The sequence below is a fragment of the Chroicocephalus ridibundus genome, unplaced genomic scaffold (genome assembly GCF_963924245.1).
Source record: "Chroicocephalus ridibundus unplaced genomic scaffold, bChrRid1.1 SCAFFOLD_84, whole genome shotgun sequence".
NCBI classification, from domain to species: domain Eukaryota; kingdom Metazoa; phylum Chordata; class Aves; order Charadriiformes; family Laridae; genus Chroicocephalus; species Chroicocephalus ridibundus.
The window spans coordinates 847,199-871,655 of NW_026961297.1; the positions used below are offsets into that span (position 1 = coordinate 847,199).

The window sequence follows — 24,457 nt, forward strand, 5'->3', positions numbered from 1 at the left end:
GAGTAGAAGCTGCAGTCCCTGAGGCCAGAGGGAAACAGGCCTTGGCTGCACAGCCCTGGCAGGAGAGGGGTTTGCTGTCCCAGGTTTCTCTGAAGCTCTGTGGGACCTGTGACAGAGGTGGAGCTCATCTCCAAGAAGGCCAAGGTGCTGCTGAGAAAGTCCCTGGGGGAGGACAGCTTGTGATCTAGCCACACAGCGGACATCGTCCTGGGCGCTGACTGGCTAGATAGTGGCTCTGCAGAGAAGGACCCTGGGGTCCTGGAGGACAAGCAGCTGAGCGTGAGCCAGCAATGCACCCCCGTGGCAAAGGCCAACAGCCTCCTGGGCTGTTTAGGAAAAGCATTGCTGGCAGATGGAGGGAGGTGACCCTTCCCCTCTACTCGGCTCTGGTGAGGCCACACCTGGAGTGCCCACGCCCTGCACAACTTAGCTCTACACTGATGTTTTCCTCTCCCAGGCTTTTACCAGCCCATCCTAGCTGTTCCTCGGCTCTCCCCAGACCCCTTGCCCCCTCCTCTGCCCAGCCAAGCACAGCTGCCCGGTCTGGGCTGGTCCCATGGCAGTGCCCACCACAGTTGCTGCAGAGCTCTTGGCGCTCATCCCCAGCCCCAGCTCCTCTGAAGGGCACAGCAGCTCCTGTGGGGCAGACAAGGAGCTCAGCCTCCCCATCAGCCCCAGGCCAGTGCTGGCCCCAAGGGAACAATTGAAACAGGCTAGTCACTCTCTGCCCCTCCTGCTATCCTATTTAGGTGAACCCACAACCCTGACTGAATTTGCCCCCTCCTCTGCTCCCATCAGCCCCACTCCCCAGGACAGCACGACACTCCTGGCCCTGGGGGTCCTTGGGCAGCTCCCACACCTCTCCCTTTCCCATGCCTACTGGGTCCCCACTGACTTTCAGGGGACTGCAGAGTTCTTGTTTGTGCATACCTCAATTTAGTGTTTTGCTTGTGGGCGACTTCACCTCTGTGGGCGTATCACCTTCTGTGTCTTCATTCACCCACAGCTCAGGGCACGGGGCGAGTCCCCATCCTCTCCTCACACATCCAAATTCATTTCCATAGAATCTGCTGTATGCTGCAGGTCCTGACACATATGAAGCAGCCTGAGGAGTTAATCAGGAGCTCATGCGCAATCTCCACTACCAGTGGACACAAGAAGAGAGCCTTTAAAACCAGAACATTTGGTCCAACGGAACCCAATAGTACAGTGAGCTTAACCCCAAACACAGGGAGAACACAGGGAGAAGAGACTCTTTGAAAGACCAGTTCCTTGGACGTTTTATTGGCAGCACCTTTGGAGGAAGCACCTAGCCTCCAGGCACTGCACCTGGGAGATGCCTTTTTACTGAAGAGCTGCTATTAGACAGGTCACCTTTGACACAGTGTTGTGCAAGGGTCAGAAACAACTGGATCAAACCTCAAGACAAGTAGTACAAACCCGGAAAATTATATATAAGCAGGATTATTGCAAGAGAAAAAAGCAGGCATATTGCCTAACATAAAGTCTAGGAAACTTGCGGAGAAGGGAGACAGGTTATTATTGGAGAAAGAACTTCCATTGAGCCAGTTTCCTTAGGGCATCCTTGAGCTCCTGGTTCCTCATGCTGTAGATGAGGGGGTTCACTGCTGGAGGCACCACTGAGTACAGCACTGTGATCACCAGATCCAGGGATGGGAAGGAGACGGAGGGGGGCTTCAGGTAAGCAAACATGGCAGTGCTGACAAACAGGGAGACCATGGCCAGGTGAGGGAGGCACATGGAAAAGGCTTTGTGCCGTCCCTGCTCAGAGGGGATCCTCAGCACAGTCCTGAAGATCTGCACATAGGACAGCACAATGAAAACAAAACAACCAAAGCCTAAACAGACACCAACCACAAGAAGCCCGGCTTCCCTGAAGTAGTAGTCTGAACAGGAGAGCTTGAGGATCTGGGGGATTTCACAGAAGAACTGGTCCACAGCATTCCCCTGGCAGAGGGGTAGGGAAAATGTACTGGCCGTGTGCAGGAGAGCAGTGAGAAACCCACTGCCCCAGGCAGCTGCTGCCATGTGGACACAAGCTCTGCTGCCCAGGAGGGTCCCGTAGTGCAGGGCTTTGCAGATGGCAACGTAGCGGTCATAGGACATGACAGTGAGAAGATAAAACTCTGTTGCAGCACAGAAAACAAAGAAAAAGACCTGTGCAACACATCCTGCATAGGAGATGGCCCTTGTGTCCCAGAGAGTATTGGCCATGGCTTTGGGGACAGTGGTGGAGATGGAGCCCAGGTCAAGGAGGGCGAGGCTGAGGAGGAAGAAGTACATGGGGGTGTGGAGGCGGTGGTCACAGGCGATGGTGGTGATGATGAGGCCGTTGGCCAGGAGGGCAGCCAGGTAGGTGCCCAGGAAGAGCCCGAAGTGCAAGAGCTGCAGCTCCCGTGTGTCTGCCAATGGCAGGAGGAGGAACTGGGTGATGGAGCTGCCATTGGACATTTGTTCACTCTGGGCATGAGGGACTGTTGAAAGAGGAGAAGACCTTGGCAAGTTAAGGCAGACTTCTTTGGGCCCATCCTATTCCATTTCCCAAAATTTTCCCCAAAATGACTTCTCTTTCCTCAGAATAATTTCATTCATATCTTTTTGCGAGATCAGCTTTGTGCTGCCGAGGGCAGTATCGTTGCAGGGGCAGAGATTCAGTTGTTGATTTCCAATCCTCCCTGGATTATTCACTTCTAAGAGAAACAGATTTGGAATTTCAGTGCCCCCTCCTCAACTGAGAGATGAATTTCTCTGTCCCATCGCCCACCCAGACAACCCGGAGTAGAAGATTGGAAGAACAGGATCCTTCCCTTGCAGGTAGCCCCTGCCGTGCTGTGCTTCTTGAAAAATCTCCAGGGAACGTCCTGCAGCGATCTGCAGCTGTGAGCAGCCCTCACCCACGCAGCACCCTCTCAACAGCAGGACCCTCCCCTGCCAGCGGTTGCTCTTTCTCCAAAGCTTCTCCCCACATGCCCGTGGGGGTCTCCCGGGGCAGGCTGAGAGCTGACCCTGGCAGCCGGCAGAGTCCCTGCCCCGGCACACAGACCCACGGGGTGCAGGGACCCTGCTCAAGGACAGCCCTGGGCACCCCTGCCTGCACACCCTGGCTTCACGGCTATTCACATTTCATAACAAGACCCCTCCTCCCCCTCCGCCTCCTTACAGATCCCATAAGCTGTGGCTGTGCCAGCTTTAGGAGATGCCTCCAGGAACTCCACCTGCAGTGCCCTGCACCCAGAGGCTTACCGTGCCAAGGGCTGCAAGGATTTCTCCTCCAGTGAGCTCTCAGTCATCCTCCCAATCCTGACACCTTTAAGCTCTCTCTCTGCCTCGCTCATCTCCCTGAGACACCCAGGCACCGCCCTCAGACCTGCTGCGCTTGGCAGAGGAGCTGCTCCTGGGCAGAGCTGTCTCGCTGAGGCGCTGCCCGCTTGCCATGAGCTCCCTCCATCCCAGGAGCCCAGCCCAGCTCAGACGCAGAGCACCAGCCCAAGGAGTTTTAATGACCCCTCTGGTGGGTTTGATGCCGAGTCCATGAACCCCAGACACTGAGAGGAAGCTGAAAAAACCTCTCAGGAAGTCAAAGTCAGGTTCAAACTCCAAAGTTTCTGGAGTGTTAATAGGTCCCACTGAGGGACACCACTGAGATGTTGTCCCCAGGGTCCGGTTAGAGCAGAAACTGGAGGCAGTGATGACAGGTTGAGAAAAGCAAGGTGAAGGTGGCTCTGGTGCTGAGTAACCCTGGATGTGTTTCATTAGTGCAAAGGGCAAAGGCCTGACCCCATCACCCACAGGGCCAAGGCCTGACCCCCAGCCCCCAGGAAGGGAGATCCTCTCCCTCACTCCTTCCTCAGGGCTCTTCCTGGCACAGTGTGGTGTGGAGATGTGCAATGCCACGGCCAGCGCTATGGTACGACACCTCCCAGCCTCTGAAGTATGGACGAGGAGGCAATGAGACCCCAGTGCTGCAAGGATAACTTGACTCCTCGTAGGCATCAGTAGCAGAGACAACAGCCATAGCCCAAGACATGAAGAGGTTGGCTCTGTTAGGGGCCTTTCAGCTTTGCCACATCCCTGTGTCATCTCCACCACAGGCTGTCCTACGGTGTCCCATCACCTCTGCCTCTTTCCCTGCAGGCTGCAGTCATCCACCCCGCTGCCCCACCTTGCTGCCACCTTCCTTTGCTGAGATCTCTCCATCCTCCCTGGCTCTTCCCTGAAACACAAAGCCTTGGGCTGATCCAGACTCTTTCTGGGTGGCGTGTTGCACCACAGCACTGCCCTTGGAATGACATTTCTTTCTCCTGGTGTCCAGTCTGCACCTCCCCAGCTGCATGTTGGGGCATTATTTCTTTCTCATGCTGTTTTCCACTACAAAGGAAAGCTCCACCGGCTCCACCAGCAGCCCTCAAGCACACTCAGGCTACCTCTGTACTGTCCTCAGTCTCTGCACCACTGAGCCCAGGGCCCTCAGCCTCTCGAGTTCTGCCAGCCACGTTATTCCTGATACAGGCCAGGATGCTGTTGTCCTTCTCAGCCACGCTGGGCATGCTGCTGGCTCACATCCAGCCAGCTGTCAACTGACACCCCCAGGTCCTTTTTTGCCAGGCAGCTCTCCAGACACTCTTCCCCCAGCCTGTATCACTGCATGGGGTTGTTGTGACCCAGGTGCGGGACCTGGCACTTGGCCTTGAGGAACCTCATACCATTGGCCTCGGCCCATCGGTACAGCCTGCCCAGATCTGCCTCTGGAGCCATCCTACCCTCAAGCAGGTCGACAATCCCACCCAACCTGCTCTCGTCTGCAAACTTCCTGAGGGTGCACTCAATCCCCTCGTCCAAATCATTGATAAAGACATTAAAGAGAACTGGCCCCAATACCGAGCCCTGGGGAACACCACTTGTGACCAGCTGCCAACTGGATTGAATTCCATTCACCACCACTCGTTGGGCCTGGCCATCGCCCTGTTTTTTACCCAGCAAAGTGTACACCTGTCCAAGCCATGGGCAGCCAGTTTCTCCAGGAGAATGCTGTGGGAAACATTGTCAAAGGCTTTACTAGCGTCCAGGGAAACAACATCCACAGCCTTTCCTTCATCCACCAAGCGGGTCACCCTGTCATAGAAGGAGATCAGGTTTGTCAGGCAGGACCTGCCTTTCATGAACCCATGCTGACTGGGCCTGATCACCTGGTTGTCCTTCATGTGCCACATAATGGCACTCAGCATGATCTGTTCCATGACCTTCCCAGGCACTGAGGTCAGACTGACAGGCTTGTACTTCCCCAAATCTTCCTTCCGTCCTTTCTTGTGGATGGGCATCACATTTTCTAACCTCCAGTGAACTGGGACCTCCCCGGTTCACCAGGACTGCTGGTAAATGATGGAAAGTCGCTCGGTGAGTACTTCTGCCAGCTCCTTCAGTACCCTCGCGTGGAGGCCACCTAGCCCCATAGACTTGTGTATGTCTAGCTGTTGGAGCAGGTCCCTCACCATCTCCCTTTGGATTATGGGGGCTTCGTTCTGCTCCCTGCCCCTGTCTACAAGCTCAGGGGTCTGGGTACTCAGGGAACAACCCACTCTACTACTAAAGAAGGAGTCAAAGAAGGCACTGAGTACCTTAGCCTTTTCCTCATCCTTTGTCACTATGTTACTGCCTTCATCGGATAAAGGATGGAGATTCTCCCGAGTCCTCCTTTTGTTACTAGTGTGTTTATAGGAACTTTTCTTCTTGTTCTTAACATCCAAAGCCAGTTTAAGTTCTAGTTGGGCTTTGGCCCTGCTAATTTTCTCCGTAAATAGCCTTACAACATCCTTGTAGCCTTCCTGAGTGGCCTTCTTCCAAAGACCATAAACTCTCCTTTTTTCCCTGAGTTGTAACCGTAGCTCTCTGTTCAGCCAGGCTGTCTTTTTTCCCTGATGTCTCATTTTACATCACATGGGGACAGCCTGCTCCTGCACCTTTAAGACTTTCGTCTTGAAAAATGTCCAGCCTTCCTGAACTCCTTTGCCCTTCAGGACTGCCTGCCAAGTGGCTCTGTCAAGCAGCCTCCTGGAAAGACCAAAGTCTGCCCTCTGGAAGTCCATGGTGGCAGTTCTGCTGACCACCCTCCTTGCTCCTCTGAGAATTGAAAATAATTTCATGGTCACTATGCCCAAGATGGCCTCCAGCTGTCACATCCCCCACAAGTCTTTCTCCATTTACAAACAACAGGTCCGGCAGGGCTCTTTCCCTTGTCAGCTCCCTCACCAGCTGTGTCAGGAGGTTCTCCGCAACACACTCCAGGAACTTCCTAGGCTGTTCCCTCTCAGCCGTATTGTGCTCCCAGCTGGTATCAGGTAAGTTGAAGTCTCCCACCAGGGCAAGGGCCAGCGATCATGAGATTTCTCCCAGCTGCTTGTACGATATTTCATCCACCTCTGCATCCTGGTTGGGCAGTGTATAACAGACTCCCACCATGATATCTGTCTTATTGGCCCTCCCCCTGATTCTCACCCATAAACACTCAACCCTATTGTCACCATCATTAAGCTCTTGACATTCCTAACACTCCCTCACATACAAAGTCACCCCACCTCCTCTCCTTCCTTGCCCGTCCCTTCTGAAGAGTCTGTAGCCATCTAATGCAGCACTGGTTGTGCGACTCATCCCACCACATTTCTGTGATGGCGACTACATCATAGTTTTCCTGCTGCACAATGGCTTCCAGCTCCTCCTGTTTGTTGCCCATGCTGCGTGCATTAGTGTAGACGTGTTATGTTTTCAGAAAACCCATAACAATTTCTTGTCATTTAGACAACTATTCTATCACCCAGTGACCCCTCCCCACGCAGAAAGGGGAATCACGGAAAGCAAGGAAACATGAGGGTTGAAATATAAGTAGATTTAATAGGACAAGACTAAATAGTTAACAACAATATTAAAGCACCAGTATTAATCCCAATACTAATATAAGATGTACAAGAATTATACTCAGCCAATTCTATCAGTAGGAAGCTGTGCACTCCCAGCAGGGGAGAGTAAATGTCGGACACTGCAAGAGCAACGGCTTCAGGAGGGAGGGAAGGGCTCAGGGGTCCAGCACCGGGGCAAGGACTTTCTCTGCACCACAGCCATCAAGGGAGAGAGAAACGACGCAGCAAACTTTCTCATTTGTATCGAATGTGATGTTCATGGTATGAAATAATCCTGTTGGCCAGCCTGGGTCAAATGCCCAGGCCTCGCTCCTCCTCGTACCTGCACCTGCCAAGGCTTGAAAACACCGAGGCCTTGAATCCCACATAGCCTAGCTGGCTATAAAGCAAATATTTTCACGAATTCAGACACTAGAATCTTCTAAGAATGACGTTTTCCCAGACATTAGAAGATAAATTAGTCCTGTGTTGCTCAACCCAGGACAAGAAGCACTTCAGCTGGGCTACTGGTCCTGCCACCTTTTTGCTGGAAGAAGGCTTAACTTCTACCTGACCATTCGCAGGCGCAGCCATAGTTTCTAAGCCATCAAAGACCCTTGCCTCTCTGCTGCTGGATTCATCCCCTTTCCCCTTCAAATCTAGTTTAAAGCCCATTTGATGAGCCCTGCCAACTCCTGTGCAAGGATCCTTTTCCCCTTTTGAGACAGGCGTACCCCATCTGTCTCGAGCAGGCCTGGTGTCGTGTAAACCATCCCGTGATCAAAAAAACCAAAGTCCTGCCACTGGCACCAGGCTCAGAGCCAAGTATTGATCTTCCAGCTCTTCCTGTTGCTTTCCTCATCTTTCCCTGTGACTGGGAGGACCGAGGAGAACATGACTTGCAGTCCTGACCCTTTAACCAGTCATCCCAAGGCCCAGAAGTCTCTCTTGATCACACTTGCGTTTCTTGTTAACAGATCATCTCTGCCTGTCTGAAAAATTAGTAGTGGGTAATAATCTGAGGGTCTTACCAGGGAGGGAAGTTTTCTTTTTATATCTTTAACCTGGGCCCCAGGGAGGCAGCAGACTTCCCTGAGAAGTGGGTCTGTTCTGCATATTGGGCCTTCCGTTCCCTTCAGGAGGGAGTCACCTACAACAATGACCGGTCTTTTTTCCTTAACTGAAGATGTTTTGATGGGAGGTGTAGTCTGATTTAACTGTGGTGACACCTCTGTGGACACTGAATTATCCTCCTCGTCATGATTGAGTTCCCCTTGCAGAGCCTCATACTTATTTTTAAGGGTACCTGGGAAGGTGGGGGAGTTAGTGGGGAGACACACCTGCTTCTCTGGGCAGAAACACGTTCCTACAGCCCCCTCTCCTCTAAGTTACCTTGTTCAGCTAGGCAGAGAGAAGACAGGGAATTGTCTGTCCACCATGTGGACTTGTGTATGTTCAGGTTCCTCAGGTGGCGGAATGCTCAGTGTTAATCTGCCTTTGACCCCGATCTGTGCATTCTTGGCTCCAGACCTGGAATCCAGCTCCTGTCCGTCATTGAGTCCAGTCTGGGACTTCCCCAGTGCCTGACAGTGACATCATCCTTGGAGCTTGATAAAGTTTTTCTAGATATTGTATCTATTTCATTATTTCCTTTTTATTTTATTACGAGTATTTCATTAAAGTAGATTAGTTCCTTCTAAACTCATAAATCTCTTTCTTTCCTTCCTCTCCTCGGAGTGAGAGCTGGGGGAGAGCATCTGTCGTCCGTCATTGGCCAACTCGGCCTAAACCAGGACAATACGGAAACACACTTCAGTGCTGCATGTGCATTTGGGCTAAAAACCCCCACTGGGCTAGTTTTTCAGAGACAGTTGCAGAGTGGCAAAGCAGATTCGGCACATAAATGCTTGTTTTTGCTGGGATAGAGTTGATTTTCTTCACAGTAGCTGGTATGGGGCTGTGTTTTGGATTTGTGCTGGAAACAGTGTTGATAAGACAGAGATGTTTCCATTATTGCTGAGCAGCGCTTACACAGCACCATGGCCTTTTCTGCTCCTCACACCACCCCACCAGCAAGTAGGCTGGGAGTGCACGAGAAGTTGGGAGGGGACACAGCTGGGACGGTGGACCCCGACCAAAGGGATATCCCGTACCATGTAGCATCATGCTCAACCATATAAATCTGGGGGAAGAAGAAGGAAGGGAGGGATGTTTGGAGTTACGGCATTTTGTCTTCCCAAGTAACCATTACGTGGTATGGAGCCCTGCCTTCCTGGAGGTGGCCGAACACCTGCCTGCCGATGGGAAGTAGTGAATTAATTCCTTGTTTTGCTTCGCTTAAGTGTGCGGCTTTTGCTTTACCAATTAAATTGCTTGATCTCAGCCCCGGAGTTTGATCACTTTTACCCTTCTGATTCTCTCTCCCATCCCACTGGCGGGAAGTGAGTGAGCGACTGTGTAGTGCTTAGTTGCCGGCTGGTGTTAAACCACAACAAACAGAAACTTTACCATTCTCTGGGACCCCATTCCAGTGCTGGACTGTCCTCCTGGTGACCTTTTTATCTTTTATTTTTATGTCAGGTTAGTCAAGAATTACACAACTCAGAGCAAGACATCATAGCAGGGGGAGATGCTTTGAAGCCCTTCATATCTTTGAACACTTTTAAGGCGATTCCATGCAGGGATGCTATAGAAGATAGCCCGTGGGGTCTAGCAAGCGATTTCTCAAACGTGAGGCTGGTCGTCTCTTCACCACTTGTCTCACTTTCTGGGCATCAATGGCTACTGACCATGCTTTGACTATTTCCCTTTAACATTATTTGGTCAGACACAGCTTGAAGTAGCTGTTTGCATTAAACTACTCAGAGGTGCTGAAGATGCTCTAGAGTACAAAGGTATCAAGGTGGGACACAACATAGGAGGAATGCCTCAGGACACCTTTCCCCTTCTTGAGGAGGATGAAAGCCAGGCCGGACACATGGTTTTGTTTCAGCAGGTATGAGATGCCTTTCTTCAGGCAACCATGTAGCCCAGTGGGACTTTTTGGGGACTATTTGAGAGGATTTTACGTACTCTGTAGTACCACTTTGTCCGTAGGAGTGTCTTCAAGGCAATTCTCACTTCCTTATTCCTCAGGCTATAGATGACAGGGTTAAACACTGGGGTAAAAATTGTGTAAAACAGGGCAAGGTATTTGTCGGTGTCTACGGAATCCCTTGACCGTTGCTTTAAGTAGACGACTGTGGCCGAGCCATAGAAGAGTGTCACCACCACGAGCTGTGAGGAACAGGTGGAAAAGGCTTTGTATCTGTGCAGAACTGAAGGTATTTTCAGAAATGCCCTGATAATTTTAATGTAAGAAATAACTATTAAGGAGAAGGGAAAGATTGCAAATACCAGGATGATGGTGTACAGTGTCACTTGGTTCCAGAACGTGTCTGCACAGGCCAGCTCCAGCAGAGGGGGGACATCACAAAAAAAGCGATGAAGGTCATGGGATGCACAGAGGGCAAAGTGAACACCTGGTAGGTCTGTCCTACTTGCACTGGTACGACAGCCACCCACGACCCCACCACCAGTCTGATGCAGAGACCCCTCCTCATGATGAGGGGGTAGTGCAGGGGGTCACAGATGGCTATGTAGCGGTCATAGGCCATGACAGCCAGGAGAAGGCACTTGATGCTGCCCAGCAACACCAGGAAATACAGCTGGGCAGCACAGCCAATGAAGGAGGTCCTGCCATCCTCCAGCAGGAAAACCACCAGCATTTTTGGCAGAGTGACTGATGTGTAGCAGATCTCCAGGAAGGACAAGTTCCTCAGGAAGAAATACATGGGGCTGTGGAGGCTTGAGTCCACTACTGTGATGAGTGCAATCAGGCTGTTCCCTGTGAGGACCATGAGGTAGATGACCAGGAATACTGTGAAGCACAAGCCCTGCAGGCTGGAGTGGTCAGAAAATCCCAGAAGAATGAATCCAGATCCACCGGTGTGATTCTCCAGGCCTTTTCTTTGGGGCATTTTTCCTGCACAGAGCGATTCAAACAACAGGCTCTCAGAGGATGCTGGTGGCCTGTCCACCATCACAGACACTTCAAGCCTAGAGAAAGACTACAAACATCAGCATACACGCGATTGCAGGATTAGGAGAGGTCGACCAAGATAGGCATGAATGTTTGGAAATCTAACGTGGGTCGCTTGCGGAGGGGAGGTTTGTAGAGAGAGAGAACAGAGTCCTTGAGCCTGAATAACTGGGGGTTTTATTGTCATATGGGTAAAAGAAACTTGACTTTCTCTTTTAGAGGTGATTTTATTAAATAGAGTACCTATTGAAAGATGAGAGAAAAGGAAGAAAAGAGACAAATACTAGTGCCTTTAAGGACAGCCTTACTTACGTTCCTTGTCCAGATCTCATCAGAGGTGCATTTAATGTAAGAACATTAAGAAGGAATAGGGTTAAAAGGGGGGAAGGATGAAAAAGGGGAAGACAAAGAAAGGCAAGGCTAGGCAAGGAGAGGCAAACAAGCCAAAGCAAGGCAAGGTATGACTTGATGCTTAGACCTTAGTGAGAGAGATTAATCCCAGCTCTCCTCACATGGGAGAGCTCATCCCCTGATGCTGCGTCCACACACAAAGATCTGGGAGACTATCTTAGATCTGAATCATCAGTTTTTGCCTAGTGAAGGGTGAATCCCGTCAGAAGTAACACAGGCTTCTCTCTGCCAAAGAATCCAGTGACACTGATGCATCCATGGCACATTTAAACAAGACAGAGAAGCAGCAGGTTATGCTTAAATTACCAGTTTTCAGGGTGCTAAAAGACATTTTTGTGCAAGCAAGAAAACTGCTTTATGCAGGTTTCAATCATACGGAGAAGAAAGTGATTAAAAGCGTGTGATATCCCCATGACACCCGTTTTTCCCGCACAGGTCAGGCATCTATAACTTTTGAATAAGTCCCGAATCATTCAGGGTTCCCAAACCTGCTGCTCTGTCGCTTGGATTTCTGACAGCTTACAAATGCAGCCGAGGGCCCATTCGCTCTGATCCCAACCCTGCAAGCCCTCACAGAAGCAGAGCAGTGCTCTTGCTGCCTGGGGAGCTCAGCCCTCCCTTCACATTGCCCCCCTTCCCAGAGCAGAAGGGCTTCTTGCTGGGCACACCTGAAGGGTGTCAGCTACAATCTAGCAGCACCACAACAGCAGGTGGCTTCTTATGGAGAAGGGACTCAGCTGAGAGATGTTTAAGAATCTCAGTTTGAGGTGGGGTCAAGTGGTCATTGCATGAGGAATATGCCATCTGCAGCCTGGATATCTAGGTAACTCAGCTCTTGTCAGAGTCAATGGAGAAACAAGGAACACAGTATATGAGAACTGAAAAACAGCTCATCTGACCCAAGGGTCTGACTTGGGTGACACACAGTGGTGCGTCCAGATCATGAGGAAGCGAAAGGCGACTGCTCGGGCCTTGAGACAGCACTGACAAGGTGATACCAGCTTGTCTGTCCATCCCAGTTGTGCTCCCACTATGCTCAAGTTTGTTTCTTTTGTGACAAACTTACCATGGTAATCATTGCCTGATAGGATGATACAGATTTCATTACACACGTGCTGTTGGGTTAAGATAAGTGTTAGGTCAGGGTTAGTTAAGGTTCATGTTCACTCTTAAATTAGAGCTAGAGTTCACGTGGCTTAGGGTTAGATTTCAAATAGGTTGGGGTTTGGTTAGGGTAAGGGTAAGGTTGGGGTGCGGGTTACAGTTAGAGTCGAGGGTTATGACCTGGGGTTGGGGTAGAGCTAGGGTCAGGCAATGATTAGGGTTAGGATTAAGATAAGGTCAGGGTTATGTTCAGAGCAGGGTTAGGTTACGGTTCGGGCAGGGTAGGGTTAGGGTTAGACACCTGCTGGACAGTGTGCGTCTTGCTGTGCTCCTCTTCCAGTGCATGCCACGGTCATTAAAATCCCCAATAAGACCTGGCAATTCTTTGGGTTTCTTGAATAAGCCTTTCTCCGCTTCCTTATCCTGATTGCAGGTGCTTTGTCTCCCACACTAAGAGGCCTCTCCTCTGATCCTCACCCACAAAGGACTCACCCAACCTCTTGCACATCCCATAGAGGAGCTCCATAAGAAAAGACAGCAGGAAAAGATGAAGAGTTCACCAATCCCAGTTTCAGCATTGAGACAGCCAAAACTCAGGGGAGGTCTTGTAGGAGCAACCTCCTGTAAATCCACCCCCATCATACTCGTCTTCCTCCCCTTTTATGTTTGCCGAATTAGCACAGCCCGCCCCACTCATTATGGGGTAGTTCCATCTCAGATGTCTCCTCCTCCTGGCTGATGTGTAGCATCATTTGGGTGGGGAGAGAACTATAGTCATACATGTTTAGCATGATCTCTATAAACTTCATTATCATATGCAGGGGTGTGCGTGCTTTCATATGTATTTCATGGATAATGAAGCAAAGGTCACTTCTCAGACACAATGGCCTTGAGAACTGAGAACTAGCAAGCTCACCACACGAGTGGCAGAGCTATCTTGTCTTCACAAGACGGTTCTCCCACACTTTCTGGTGCTAGAACTGTGAGCCTTATCAGTTCTTTGAAGGCCAGGCCTGCATTATTTATTTCCTTGCGAGTGTTGGAGGCTTTCCATTGAAAGCTTAGAGGGCCTTCTGCCCCTTGTCAGGGAATTTACAGTCTGTCTCTTACAACTAGCAGCCGGAGCTTTCCCAGCACTCCTCGCCATTTCTTCCACCAGTATCAAAACTCTGTGGTAGTACATGGGACTCCAGCTCCTCCGCTCTGTGCCCCAGGCTGAGGGTGTTGGTGCACTTTTGGTGCACTGCATCACTTCGGCTGGAGCACTGGGGCCACGCTCAGCCTTGTCACTAAGTACCAAGTCCCCAAGACCCAGTATGTGCAATGCTTTGCTTGAGATCAGAGACATGCTGGAGTGGACGGAGGGCAGCAATGTGAAAGCACCAAAAGTGAAAATCCTGTTCACCCAGAGGCCAGAAAAGCAGGGCTGGGCTCTGTAGCCCTGCCAGGAAAAGGCTTTGATGCTCCCAAAGAGCTGTGCTGGAGGGAAAGTTGATCTCCAGGAGGACAAGGTGCTGCTGAAAATGTCCTTGGGTGTGGAGATGCTGTGATTGAGGAGCACTGTGACAATCAGTCGCCTCTTCCTTGGTTATATCACCGAGGGGCTCAGCAAAGGATTGTTGGAAGAAGACCCAGCAGAGTCTGGGAACAGCCAACCGAGTTGAGCCCTCCGTGTGATGGGCTTCTTGTTCATGACCTGGTCTGCGTCAACTGGGTGGAGATGGGTCAGACTGGGCCTCACTGCAGTGGTGGGTTTCGGTTGCTGATGGACAGAAACCAAACCTGCCTGGGCTGCCACATAGGCTTGCCCAAAGGAACCAAATCTGGCCGCGGTGCTCTCTGGGGTGTCTGTCATGCATCTGCTCTGATCAGGAATGGCTTTCCCGTAGGTGCTGTGCTGTCCCTGCCAGCAACCTGCAGTTGTTCTGGGGGGCGCTGGCATCTCAGGTGGCACAACAAGCCGAATATGGCCACTGAGGAGCTGTCCTGAATTAGGTTGAGCAATGGGGGAATGTCCACGAGACACCTGCCACTACAGTCAGCAGAGATCTAGGAAATACACCTGGTGGAGAAGAGAAAGAGAGGGACTTAGCTGCATTTGGTCAGATGACCACCTCTGTAGGTGCTGTGGATGTAGGGAATATTGAAGGTTTTATCTGTCCAAAATGTAACATCTACTTTCATTTCCATCTACCAAAGAAATTCCTCACCAGGCTCCATGATGTTGCCCCCAGATGCTGCCTTGTGTCTCAGCATTGCTGCATTAGGGCTTGCAGTCACCTGCACATATCCTGGGCAAACTCTGGTGTCACCTCAAATGTCACCAGGTGTTCCCACCTGAACAACTCCCTCACTCTCCATTAATTAGCAAGGGAGTGGACACAAACAGCTCACTTGCAGGTGCTCATCTTGTGCACGCCTGAACGGAGGCAAGAAGAATCCCACCTACTGCAGGTTTGTGGCAGGCACGGGAGGGAGCTGAGTCCCCTTCTGGCCCCAGGGCTACAGAGCCGGGATGAGATGCCTTGATTGACTCGGCTGAATTCCTTCCCTCAGCAGGAGGGATAAAGGCGATTACTCCCTATCCCTGTCTGGGTGTCCTGACAAATGATGGGATGAGAAAATAGGATTCTTGAGACTCACTGTTTTCCTGATACACGAAATGACAGCGCAGGAAGGAAGAGCCTCTCCCCAGCTTAGTGATTGCTTCATCCTGTTTCCTAGCAGGTTCCCTGGAGCCCCAGGGACACCTGGAGGGATCCCCGAGGGGGCAGAGAAAGGGCTGCCTTGGGCTGGTCCTCTGCTGCTGAGCTGGGCTGGGCTCCTGGCATGGAGCGTAGGATGGGCTCTGGGAGCAGGGCTGGGCTCCTGGCATCCAGCGCGTAGGATGGGCTCTGGGAGCAGGGACAGGGAGGAGACCTGGGCACAGAGAAGCAGCTCCTGGCAGGGGCAGCTCCAGGCAGCAGAGAGCCACGCCAGCCGGCTGCATCCCTCTCTGCTCCGCTGCACAGGGAAAGAGAAACCAGATGGGAGAAACCGACTTTGAAACTGGTTCCTTCCCCAAACAGTAACAATAGTCCATTTTCTTCTTCAAGGACATTGTCAGGGGGACCATTGTCCAATGGAGGTGTAAGCACAGGACACTTGGGTGGTGCCCGGCAGGTCACTGGTGAGCAGAGCAGCTCTCCTGACTCTGCACTAGGGCACAGAGAGCCCTTTTGTCCCTCAGGGCTCAGCAGTGTTCAGGCGAAAGGCAATGGGAAAAAGAAGGATTTCTGCCCCTGCAAGGAAAGTGCCCTCAGTAGCACAAACCTGATCTCCAAAAAGGAGCTGAACGAAATTATTACAAAGGAGAAGTCATCGCGGGGAGATTTTTGGGGAAAAAAAGAATGGGATTGGCTCAGTCTGCCTGAATTTGTCAATGTCTTCTCTTTCAACAGTCCCCCACACTGAAGGTGAACAAATGTCCAATGGCAGCTCCATCACCCAGTTCCTCCTCCTGCCATTGGCAGACACACGGGAGCTGCAGCTCTTGCACTTCGGGCTCTTCCTGGGCATCTACCTGGCTGCCCTCCTGGCCAACGGCCTCATCATCACCACCATCGCCTGTGACCACCGCCTCCACACCCCCATGTACTTCTTCCTCCTCAGCCTTGCCCTCCTTGACCTGGGCTCCATCTCCACCACTGTCCCCAAAGCCATGGCCAATTCCCTTTGGGACACTGGAGCCATCTCCTACACAGGATGTGCTTCACAGGTATTTTTTTTTCTTTTTCTGTGCTGTAGCAGAGGTTTATCTTCTCACTGTCATGTCCTATGACCGCTACGTTGCCATCTGCAAAGCCCTGCACTACGGGACCCTCCTGGGCAGCAGAGCTTGTGTCCACATGGCAGCAGCTGCCTGGGGCAGTGGGTTTCTCACTGCTCTCCTGCACACGGCCAGTACATTTTCCCTGCCCCTCTGCCAGGGCAATGCTGTGGGCCAGTTCTTCTGTGAAGTCCCCCAAATCCTCAAGCTCTCCTGCTCAGATGCCTACCTCAGGGAATTTGGGCTTATTGTGGTCAGTGCCTTATTCTCTTTTGGTTGTTTTGTTTTCATTGTGCTGTCCTACGTGCAGATCTTCAGGGCCGTGCTGAGGATCCCCTCTGAGCAGGGACGGCACAAAGCCTTTTCCATGTGCCTCCCTCACCTGGCCGTGGTCTCCCTCTTTCTCAGCGCTGCCATGTTTGCCTCCCTGAAGCCTTCCTCCATCTCCTCCCCATCTCTGGAACTGGTGGTGGCAGTGCTGTACTCAGTGGTGCCTCCAGCAGTGAACACCCTCATCTACAGCATGAGGAAGCAGGAGTTCAAGGATGCATTGCGGAAATTGATGACCAGATGATTTTCAAAAGCAATAAAATTTGTCTTCTGCAAATCACTCATAACGTAACTCATTAGAGGCCAAGTCCATCTCCTGTAGGTTTGTTGGGTATGGTTGTGGTTTTGGGGTTTTTTTGCTTTGCTTTACTTCTTATACTGATGGCCACAAAGAAATTTTGTCATTTGTGCTGTTCCTAATGATGCATCTTTCCAAATTTGTGAGGCCTGCAGACTATGTAAATGAGGCCCTGTGCTCTCTGTCTATTTGAAAGAAATAAAGAACTTTCCAGTGACTTGTTTGCTCAAAATCCTTCCTATGAAGCCCTCTCTGGAGCCGTAAGGCAATGCCTGTGTGCAGAGGCGAAGGGGAAAGAAGAGGAGAGAGGAGAGGGAGGAAGAGGAGGGAGAACCAGCCTTGGTCTTCTCCGAGCTGCTTTCTTTCCGTTTCCACATTTTCCATTCTGATCCTTTGCCTTCTTGGAAGGCCCGATTGCTCTGGCAGCTCTCTCACACTGCTGATGGTGTGGCGGCCCTGTGAGCACAGGCAGGGGCAGGGACTGGTCAATTCTCTGACAGAGCTGGCCTCCCTAACAGCAGGGAATGTCCTCAGGGCAGTGCCTGAAGGTCCTCAGGCAAAAAGACGTTTGGAAGGGCTTCTCCAAGAGTTGCTGTCAAGAATACGCCCAGGGAAGTTCCCCACAAATGACACCACCAGTGTAGAACTTAATTGCGTAAAGTGTGCAGGGTGGGGACAAGCAGCAGCTCCCTTGCTCAGCCAGGGCTCCTGGGCAGGACGTGAAGGACCAGCAGAGCAGGTTCTGGTCAGGTCCTGTGTGTGCTGGACACCCCAGGGAAGCTGCCACAGGGCAATGGCCACACACCTGGCTAATAACAACCACAGGCATGAGCATGATGTGCGTGTGGTGAGATTAACCTGAGTGAGCACAAACACCATCAGCTGTTGCTGGGGCCTCCATGAAGGCCTGTGGGACAGACAGTGGCTGGAGGTCACTTCACTCGGAGAGTAACGTCCCCTGGGAAACCCCCTGAATGCAGCCCTGGGGTGGGCTTCCTTGACCCCAGGTCCCTGTGTCCATTCCTCACGCCGTGGGGCACCTCAGAGAGGTGCCGAGCAGGGAGACACAGCGTGGGGCTGAGGTGCTGCCGGCCTCCGGGAGTGGCAACAGGAGGCCATGGAGTCTGCTGCGGGGCCTCTGCCCGTGCCAGGGAAGGACTCGTGTCTCTGAACAGCCCTGCCAGAGCCCTGATAGTGCTGGGTGTGCCTCCAGGAACAGCCTGTGTGCTACCTCACCCTCCCCTCTCTTCATGGCCTGTCCCTTTTATTACACAGTGTGACAGAAGCGCCTCTGTGGGGCATCTCACCTGTGCAGTCAGAAAGGGTTCTGCAGGCATGAGTGGCATCGCCCTCTAGAAGATGGCATTTCTCACCTTTCACAAAGCACAGACCATGTCTAGGGAGTAGGAATGTAGCCGGAGGCACACACCCTCCATGTTTCACCTCTCTGAACGTCTATCACAGGTTTTTTTTAAGCACCTAACAGGGAAGCAAATGCCCTAAGTAATAGATGTCCTCAACCTTCAGAAAAAGTCTCTTCCTCCTCTCTTTCTCATGACCTACCCCATCACTGGGGTTGGGAACACCCTCCTCGTCATGTTGATGCTGCTGGAAAACTTGGAAACCTGCTCCAGCTCCAGCATCCTGACTGTCCCCCGACTGGGGACAGCACAATCTCTGCTCACAGCAATGGTTAGTGCTCTTTCCTGCACCTTTGGCGTGTACGCAGTGTTTCCTGCTGATGGCCACATCCTACGAGGAGTACTGGGCTGTATGCCGCCCCCTGCTCTCTGCAAGGCTCGTGAACTGGAAGGGTTGTCTCCAGAAGAAGGCTGCACCTTGGCTAGGGGGATTCTGTCATCTACAGCAATCATTTCCTTCTTGTCCCAGGTACATGTTGTGTTCCCCACGTACTGGACCACTTCTTCTTGTGCGGGTGAAACACTGAAACAGGTCTCCTGGAGAGGTTGTATGTACCCAGTCTCTGGAGACATTCAAGGTCAGCTGGGACAGGGCTCTGAGCAACCTGTCTCATTGGAGATGTCCCTGTTCACTGCAAGGGGGGTTGGACAAGATGACCTTTAAAGGTCCCTTAAAACCCAAGCCTGTTTATGACTCTATGATTCGGTGGGTTTGCACCAATGCTGAAACTCTCCTGACGTGAAACCATGACACTCATGGACTTTGTTTTCATGACCTGCTTTTTAGACCCATTCTTGCCGTTCCTGTTCATGCTGGTATCCTGTGAGTGCATCAGAGCTGCACTTGGGGGCAGCCCTCCTGCCCAGCAGGGGCAGGCAGAAGGCCTTCTCCACCGGTTCCTCTCATCTCCCTGGAGCCACTCCTTTCTGCGGCACCCTCCTCACTGTCAGTGGGATGCCCAGAACAGCCCTCTGGAGAGAGTTTAACAAAGCCCTCTTTCAACACGCACCTCACCCCTGCTCAATCCTCTCATCTCCAGCCTGAGGAGAAGAAAGGATTGGGGGTCGGGAGGAACTGACAAAAACAGCTTAGGAAAGCTGTCAGCTGCAGAGAGATGCCGTTGGAGTTGTGGGCTTGTTGGAAGAAATCCCTTATGGTTCTCTTTTGAAGTGGCCCCAAGGGCCTGGACAGGTTAGAATTGTGTCCTGGGCACTCCTCTGGCAGCGTGTCATAGTGAGAAGGCTGTTGGTGTCAGGGAGATGGAGAAGGCTGGCCAGTGTCATTGTGACACCTCTTTCCAACACCTTGGAAAGGCCAGAGCTGTCAGAGAGGTTCCTGGGGCCTTGGAGAAGGCAGACAGTTTTCAAAAAGGCAGGAAGGAGGACGGGGATGATCACAGACTGGTCAGCCTCACCAGGGAAGGTGATATGACAAGTCCTCCTGCAGCCATCTGCAGGCATTTGAAGGACAAGAAAGGGATCGCAGAAGACATGTGGGAGGGAAAAGAAGGGGATGTTGTGTACCCGGACTTTAGCAAGGCCTTTGACGTGGTCTTCTGTAGTCTCCTTAGAGTCAGCTTGTTGCCAGCCGGGCTGAAGAAGTGGACGATGTGGTGGGTGGGAAGCTGGCTGATTGCTGAGGAGAGATGTCATCTGTGCTACAAAGTCCTCCTGGCGGCCAATTCCTGTGGCATCCTTCAAAGACCAGCCCTTGACAAGAAGTAGGGAACATTTTTATTATCCCTCTGGATGGTGGGAGAAAATGCACTTTCCCCTCCTTTGTGGATGATGCCAAGTTGTGGGGAGCCCTTGCAGAATCTCACCTAGTTAGCACTCTTGGTAGCAGGAGAGTTGGGCAAGATGACTGTGGTGGGTTACACATGGCTGGCCATCAGGTGCACACCAAGCCATGGGAGGTTCTCACCGCTCCTCCTCAGCATGACAAAGGGAGAAAAGAAGGTGAAAACACTCATGGGTAAAGATAAAAGTAGCTTGACAGAGGGGGACAGTCTGTGTGTGTGAGGACAAAAAAAAAAAGAAGCAAGCGAAAAGCAAAGGCCACACACAGAAGGAGAGGAAAACCAGATGCGATTGTTTCCTCTACTTCCTGTCAGGAGACAATATCAGCTACCTCCTGGGAGGCAACGATTCTATACATATAGCAGTCTCTTTGGAAGACAAATGTGTTAATTACGAATATCATGCCCTTCCCCGTCCTTTCTCTCAGCTTTTCTTGCTGAGCATGATGTCATATGGCACGGAATATCCCTTTGGTCAATTCAGGGCCCAGCCCAACCACTTGCCCACCCCGAGTGTACTACCTTCAGAGGGGGTGGGAGAGACAGCCTTCACGTGGCGCGAGCACTGCTCAGCGATAGCCAAAACATTGGTGCAGGACCAACACCCTTCTAGGCACGAGTAGGAAGCGCAGCAGTGTAGGGGCTGCTATGGAGAAAGTTAACTCCCTCCCAGCCAGACCCAGGACAACGCTGTTCAGGGGTCTCTTCCAACCTGCGCCGTCCTAGGATTCGAGGAATCTTTTCCTTGGAGAGCTCTTTGAAGACAGAACAGACGGAGGAAGAAGAAGAAACAGGCAGAAGGTGAGATACAAAATGCACCAGTATAAATACAGCAGCTCCTCTGAGGAACGTTTCTCCCCTCAAACCGTTGGCAGGAAATCTGTGAGATAAATTTGATGAGAGAAGCTCCCTTTTATCTGCTCAGGGACTGGGCCACAAGGAGGGTGATGGGTGGGTACGGGGTCATGGGGTCAATTGTGTCTCAGGAACTCATCCAGGAGGAAGGCAATGGCGGTGAAGGGGCTGTGAGGTCACTTCTGCCTCTGGAGGGGACAGGCTACAGCAGGAATGTGGCTGGGAAAGGGACTGTGAGGTCCCTTCTTTCTGAGAGAGCTGACAAGTCAGCCCTTGGCTCGTGGCTGGGCTCTGTGCTTTTAAGCTCACATCTGCCAGTGTCTCTGACAGGCCGGCAGAAGGCCCCTTGGTGGCACATTGACTGGGAGATGCCCTCTGCCGAAGGACCCAGGCTCACTCCAGCAAGGGGACTTATATTTTGGGTCTCATGTCTCTTCTACATTAGTACGTGAAGGGACAGCAGCAGGCACGCAGCTTGGTCATGTCTATACAAGAAGCTGAAAGGCTGGCAGCCTTGGGACATCACGGTGAGCCTGCTTCTGTCTGGTCTGGTGAAAGGCCACCAGAAGGCTGATGGGCTGGGATGGCTGCTTGAAGGTTGTTTCCCAGCTGGTGGAGCTTTCCTTGGAGGTTGGGAACTGCAGGAGAGGGAAACACTGCCACACAGTGCAGCTTGGAAGGTGGAGAGTGGCCATGAGGAAGCAGAAATATCACTCCAAGGGTAGGGCTGTGGTACGAGAAGTCATGCAGAAGGAGTCTGAGTCCATGTCTTTGTGTGTCATGGAACAAAGTGTGAGGGTGGACAGACGTCGGTGAGTGTCTGGAACTGCCAGGGTGAGAGCAAGGTGGGGAAGCGACATGGGTGTCTCCAGCCGGCAGGGAAAAAGAAGCAGCTGTGGGAGAGCGTAGGACACACTGTGGTGGAGATGGCAAAGGGCGCTGGCAAGGCTGGAAGTCACCAAGAGAACCCAAGTCTTTGTCCCCTTGGGCACAGCAATGACACCTCTGCCACCAAGGCCTGTGAGGAGACATGTTGTCCTGAGGCACTGAGGGGGCCTCCTGGCCTCCTTGCACACCCCCAGCGCTGCTGGAATGGTGACTTCAGACATGGTCGGTTTAGTTAGGAGATGTGGAAATTCATGAAAGATGAGGGAGATTAAATGCACGGTCTGAGAGGGAGCACTGAAAAAATGCAAATCAAGTTCTGCTGGTTTGGAAGGTCAATAGCTCTCCGCTTGCCATTCATGCACGTCCAGAAATCTCTTTATTTTCATCGCATGGGAAAACACTGATGACGTCCCCCAGGGATGTCATTGGCTGCCTGCAGCTGAGGCTGCAGTTGAAGGATCAGGAAAAGGTAAAGCGGCTGGAGAAGGACAGAAAGGGCATCCATCTGGAAGCTGCCCCCAGCCGGAGACAAGAGGCCGCCGGCCCCTGCGGGTGAGGAAGGGTCCCTGCGAGCAGTCCTCAGCAGGCCAGCTGGCCACCACACACCGCAGGGTCTGTATGTGGAACCAAAGGTGCGGCACGGCCGTGCAGTGTGTGTGCGGGTGTGTGAGGCTGTGTGTCTGGGAAGCTTGACCATCGTAAGAGCTGAGAGAGGCAGAGACAGAAGCGTCTGAACTGTAACATTCTCCTGGCGGCACCAAGAGTGGGAACTGCGTTGAGTCCTGGGGCCGGGGGCCGTGTCACCCCTCTGCTGCGTGCAGGTCCCTCCCCATGCCTGTGCCCCCACAGCCTTTGCCTCACTGGTCTTGCTTTTTTGCTTGCCTGTGCCTCTCTTCGGGCTGTTCTTGTATCCTGCTCCCTGCCCCTGCTCTAGTTTCCAAGCCCCTCTCTTTCTCTGCCGTTCTTCCTGTCCCTTTTGTGTTTCCCCTTGCTCTCCCTCTGTCCCGCTCCCTGCTCCTCTTTTTCTCTTCCTCTGTCTCTGTCCTGAAGCACATTGCTGGTTTTCCCTCTGGAATCTTGGGGGGGTTCCTCATATCCTGGGGTGAAGAGGTGGAGGGGCAGCTCTACGTGTGGGGCAGGGGCTGTATTAACCCCCCCACCTCCCGCTGCACGAATGGCCGCAGGTAGAAGCAATGTGAAACAAACATCAAACCTTTAATGACTTAAGAAGGAAAGCGAGACGTGGTAGAGGGCTGGGGCTGGAGTGGCTGGGTGCGGGTCGCATGCCACAGGGATTTGTGCTCCCCACCTTCCCTATCAACCCATCAACAGTGGTCGGGGGGGTGTGGGGCACTTTGCTCATCCCCCAGGGTTCGGGATTGCCTGGTGGGCACGTTGTTGCCATGGCATGCCCTCCTCTTGCTGCTGCCCACGTGCTGCCTGCTGCTACCAGCTGCAGCACCGTCCCCCATCAGCTTTCCCTCACCCAGGGTTTTTGAGTGTTTGACCACCTGGCACACCACCATCTTCTTTCTCTTCTTGGGTGGGATATTGTCCCGTGAGGAGGTCTCTTCCATTCTTGGGGTGCCCTCTGGCACGGGGCGCTTCACCTGCTTTCTGCCCGCCTTCCCCGATCTGGGCACTACCCAGTGGGGGACGATGCCCGGCGGCAGCGGCAAGCGGCTCAAAAGCACCTGGGGCTGCCTGTGCAGTGCCTCCTCCACCAGCTGGGCCTTGCGGGGCGGATGGTGCTGGGGGGCAGCTGTGGAGTTCAGCAGAGGACTCTCTGGAGGACCCTCTGGACGATCCTTCACGGGACTCTCCATGGGACTGTCCCCACAAGTCTCTACAGGACAAAGTGGCAGCCAGGTGGGGAGGACCGTTCCCACCCCACCCTGTGTCCCCTTGGGGTCCAGCAAGGGGGACGTTGCCACCCCTAAGAAGGGGTAGGCCTCTCCCAGCATCGCCACCACTTGCTCCTCAGGGCAGTCACCCTCTGCCCCGTACTCGGAGAATTGGCAGGGCTGGTTGGGGAAGGCAGTGCTGGTGAGACCGGTGGAGATGTCGAGGGCATCGGGGACGGTGTCCTCGCCCTCCAGGGTGTCGAGCCAGGCGAGCATGTCGGTGATGTCCACGTTGAACTCCTGAAAGTGCTCGTGCTCATCCTGAAAGTGCAGGTTGTCCCCTGCCAGCTCGGGAAAGGCCTCGGCAAAGCTGTGTGGCCCCAGCTCAGGCAGGACCGGGGGCTTCTCCAGGGTGTCCAGGATGGTCACCCCTGCTGACAGAGCAATCAAAACCAGCCAGACCCTGTGGCAATGCAAGATTTCCTGGGCATGGGATGGCCACCCACGGGCTCTGCCATCCCCCCCAAAACTCACCTTTGGACTTTTTTCTGGTGTCGGGGCCGCTGCCCTTGATGACCACCACGTCATTCTCAGAGGCCTCCAGCGCCTTCTTGATGCTGGTGCTCAGGGTGTGGGCCATAGGAAGGCCCTGCCCCCAATGCTGAGCCATGGTGGACAGGGGTTCCTGGTGGGCCACGGCCCATGGC

General features: G+C 52.7%; 1 pseudogene; it reads right to left on the minus strand.

The window, feature by feature from the left end:
* Positions 1-1,539: 1,539 nt before the first annotated feature.
* Positions 1,540-24,420, minus strand: LOC134509196 (olfactory receptor 10A7-like; annotated as a pseudogene).
* Positions 24,421-24,457: the final 37 nt, after the last annotated feature.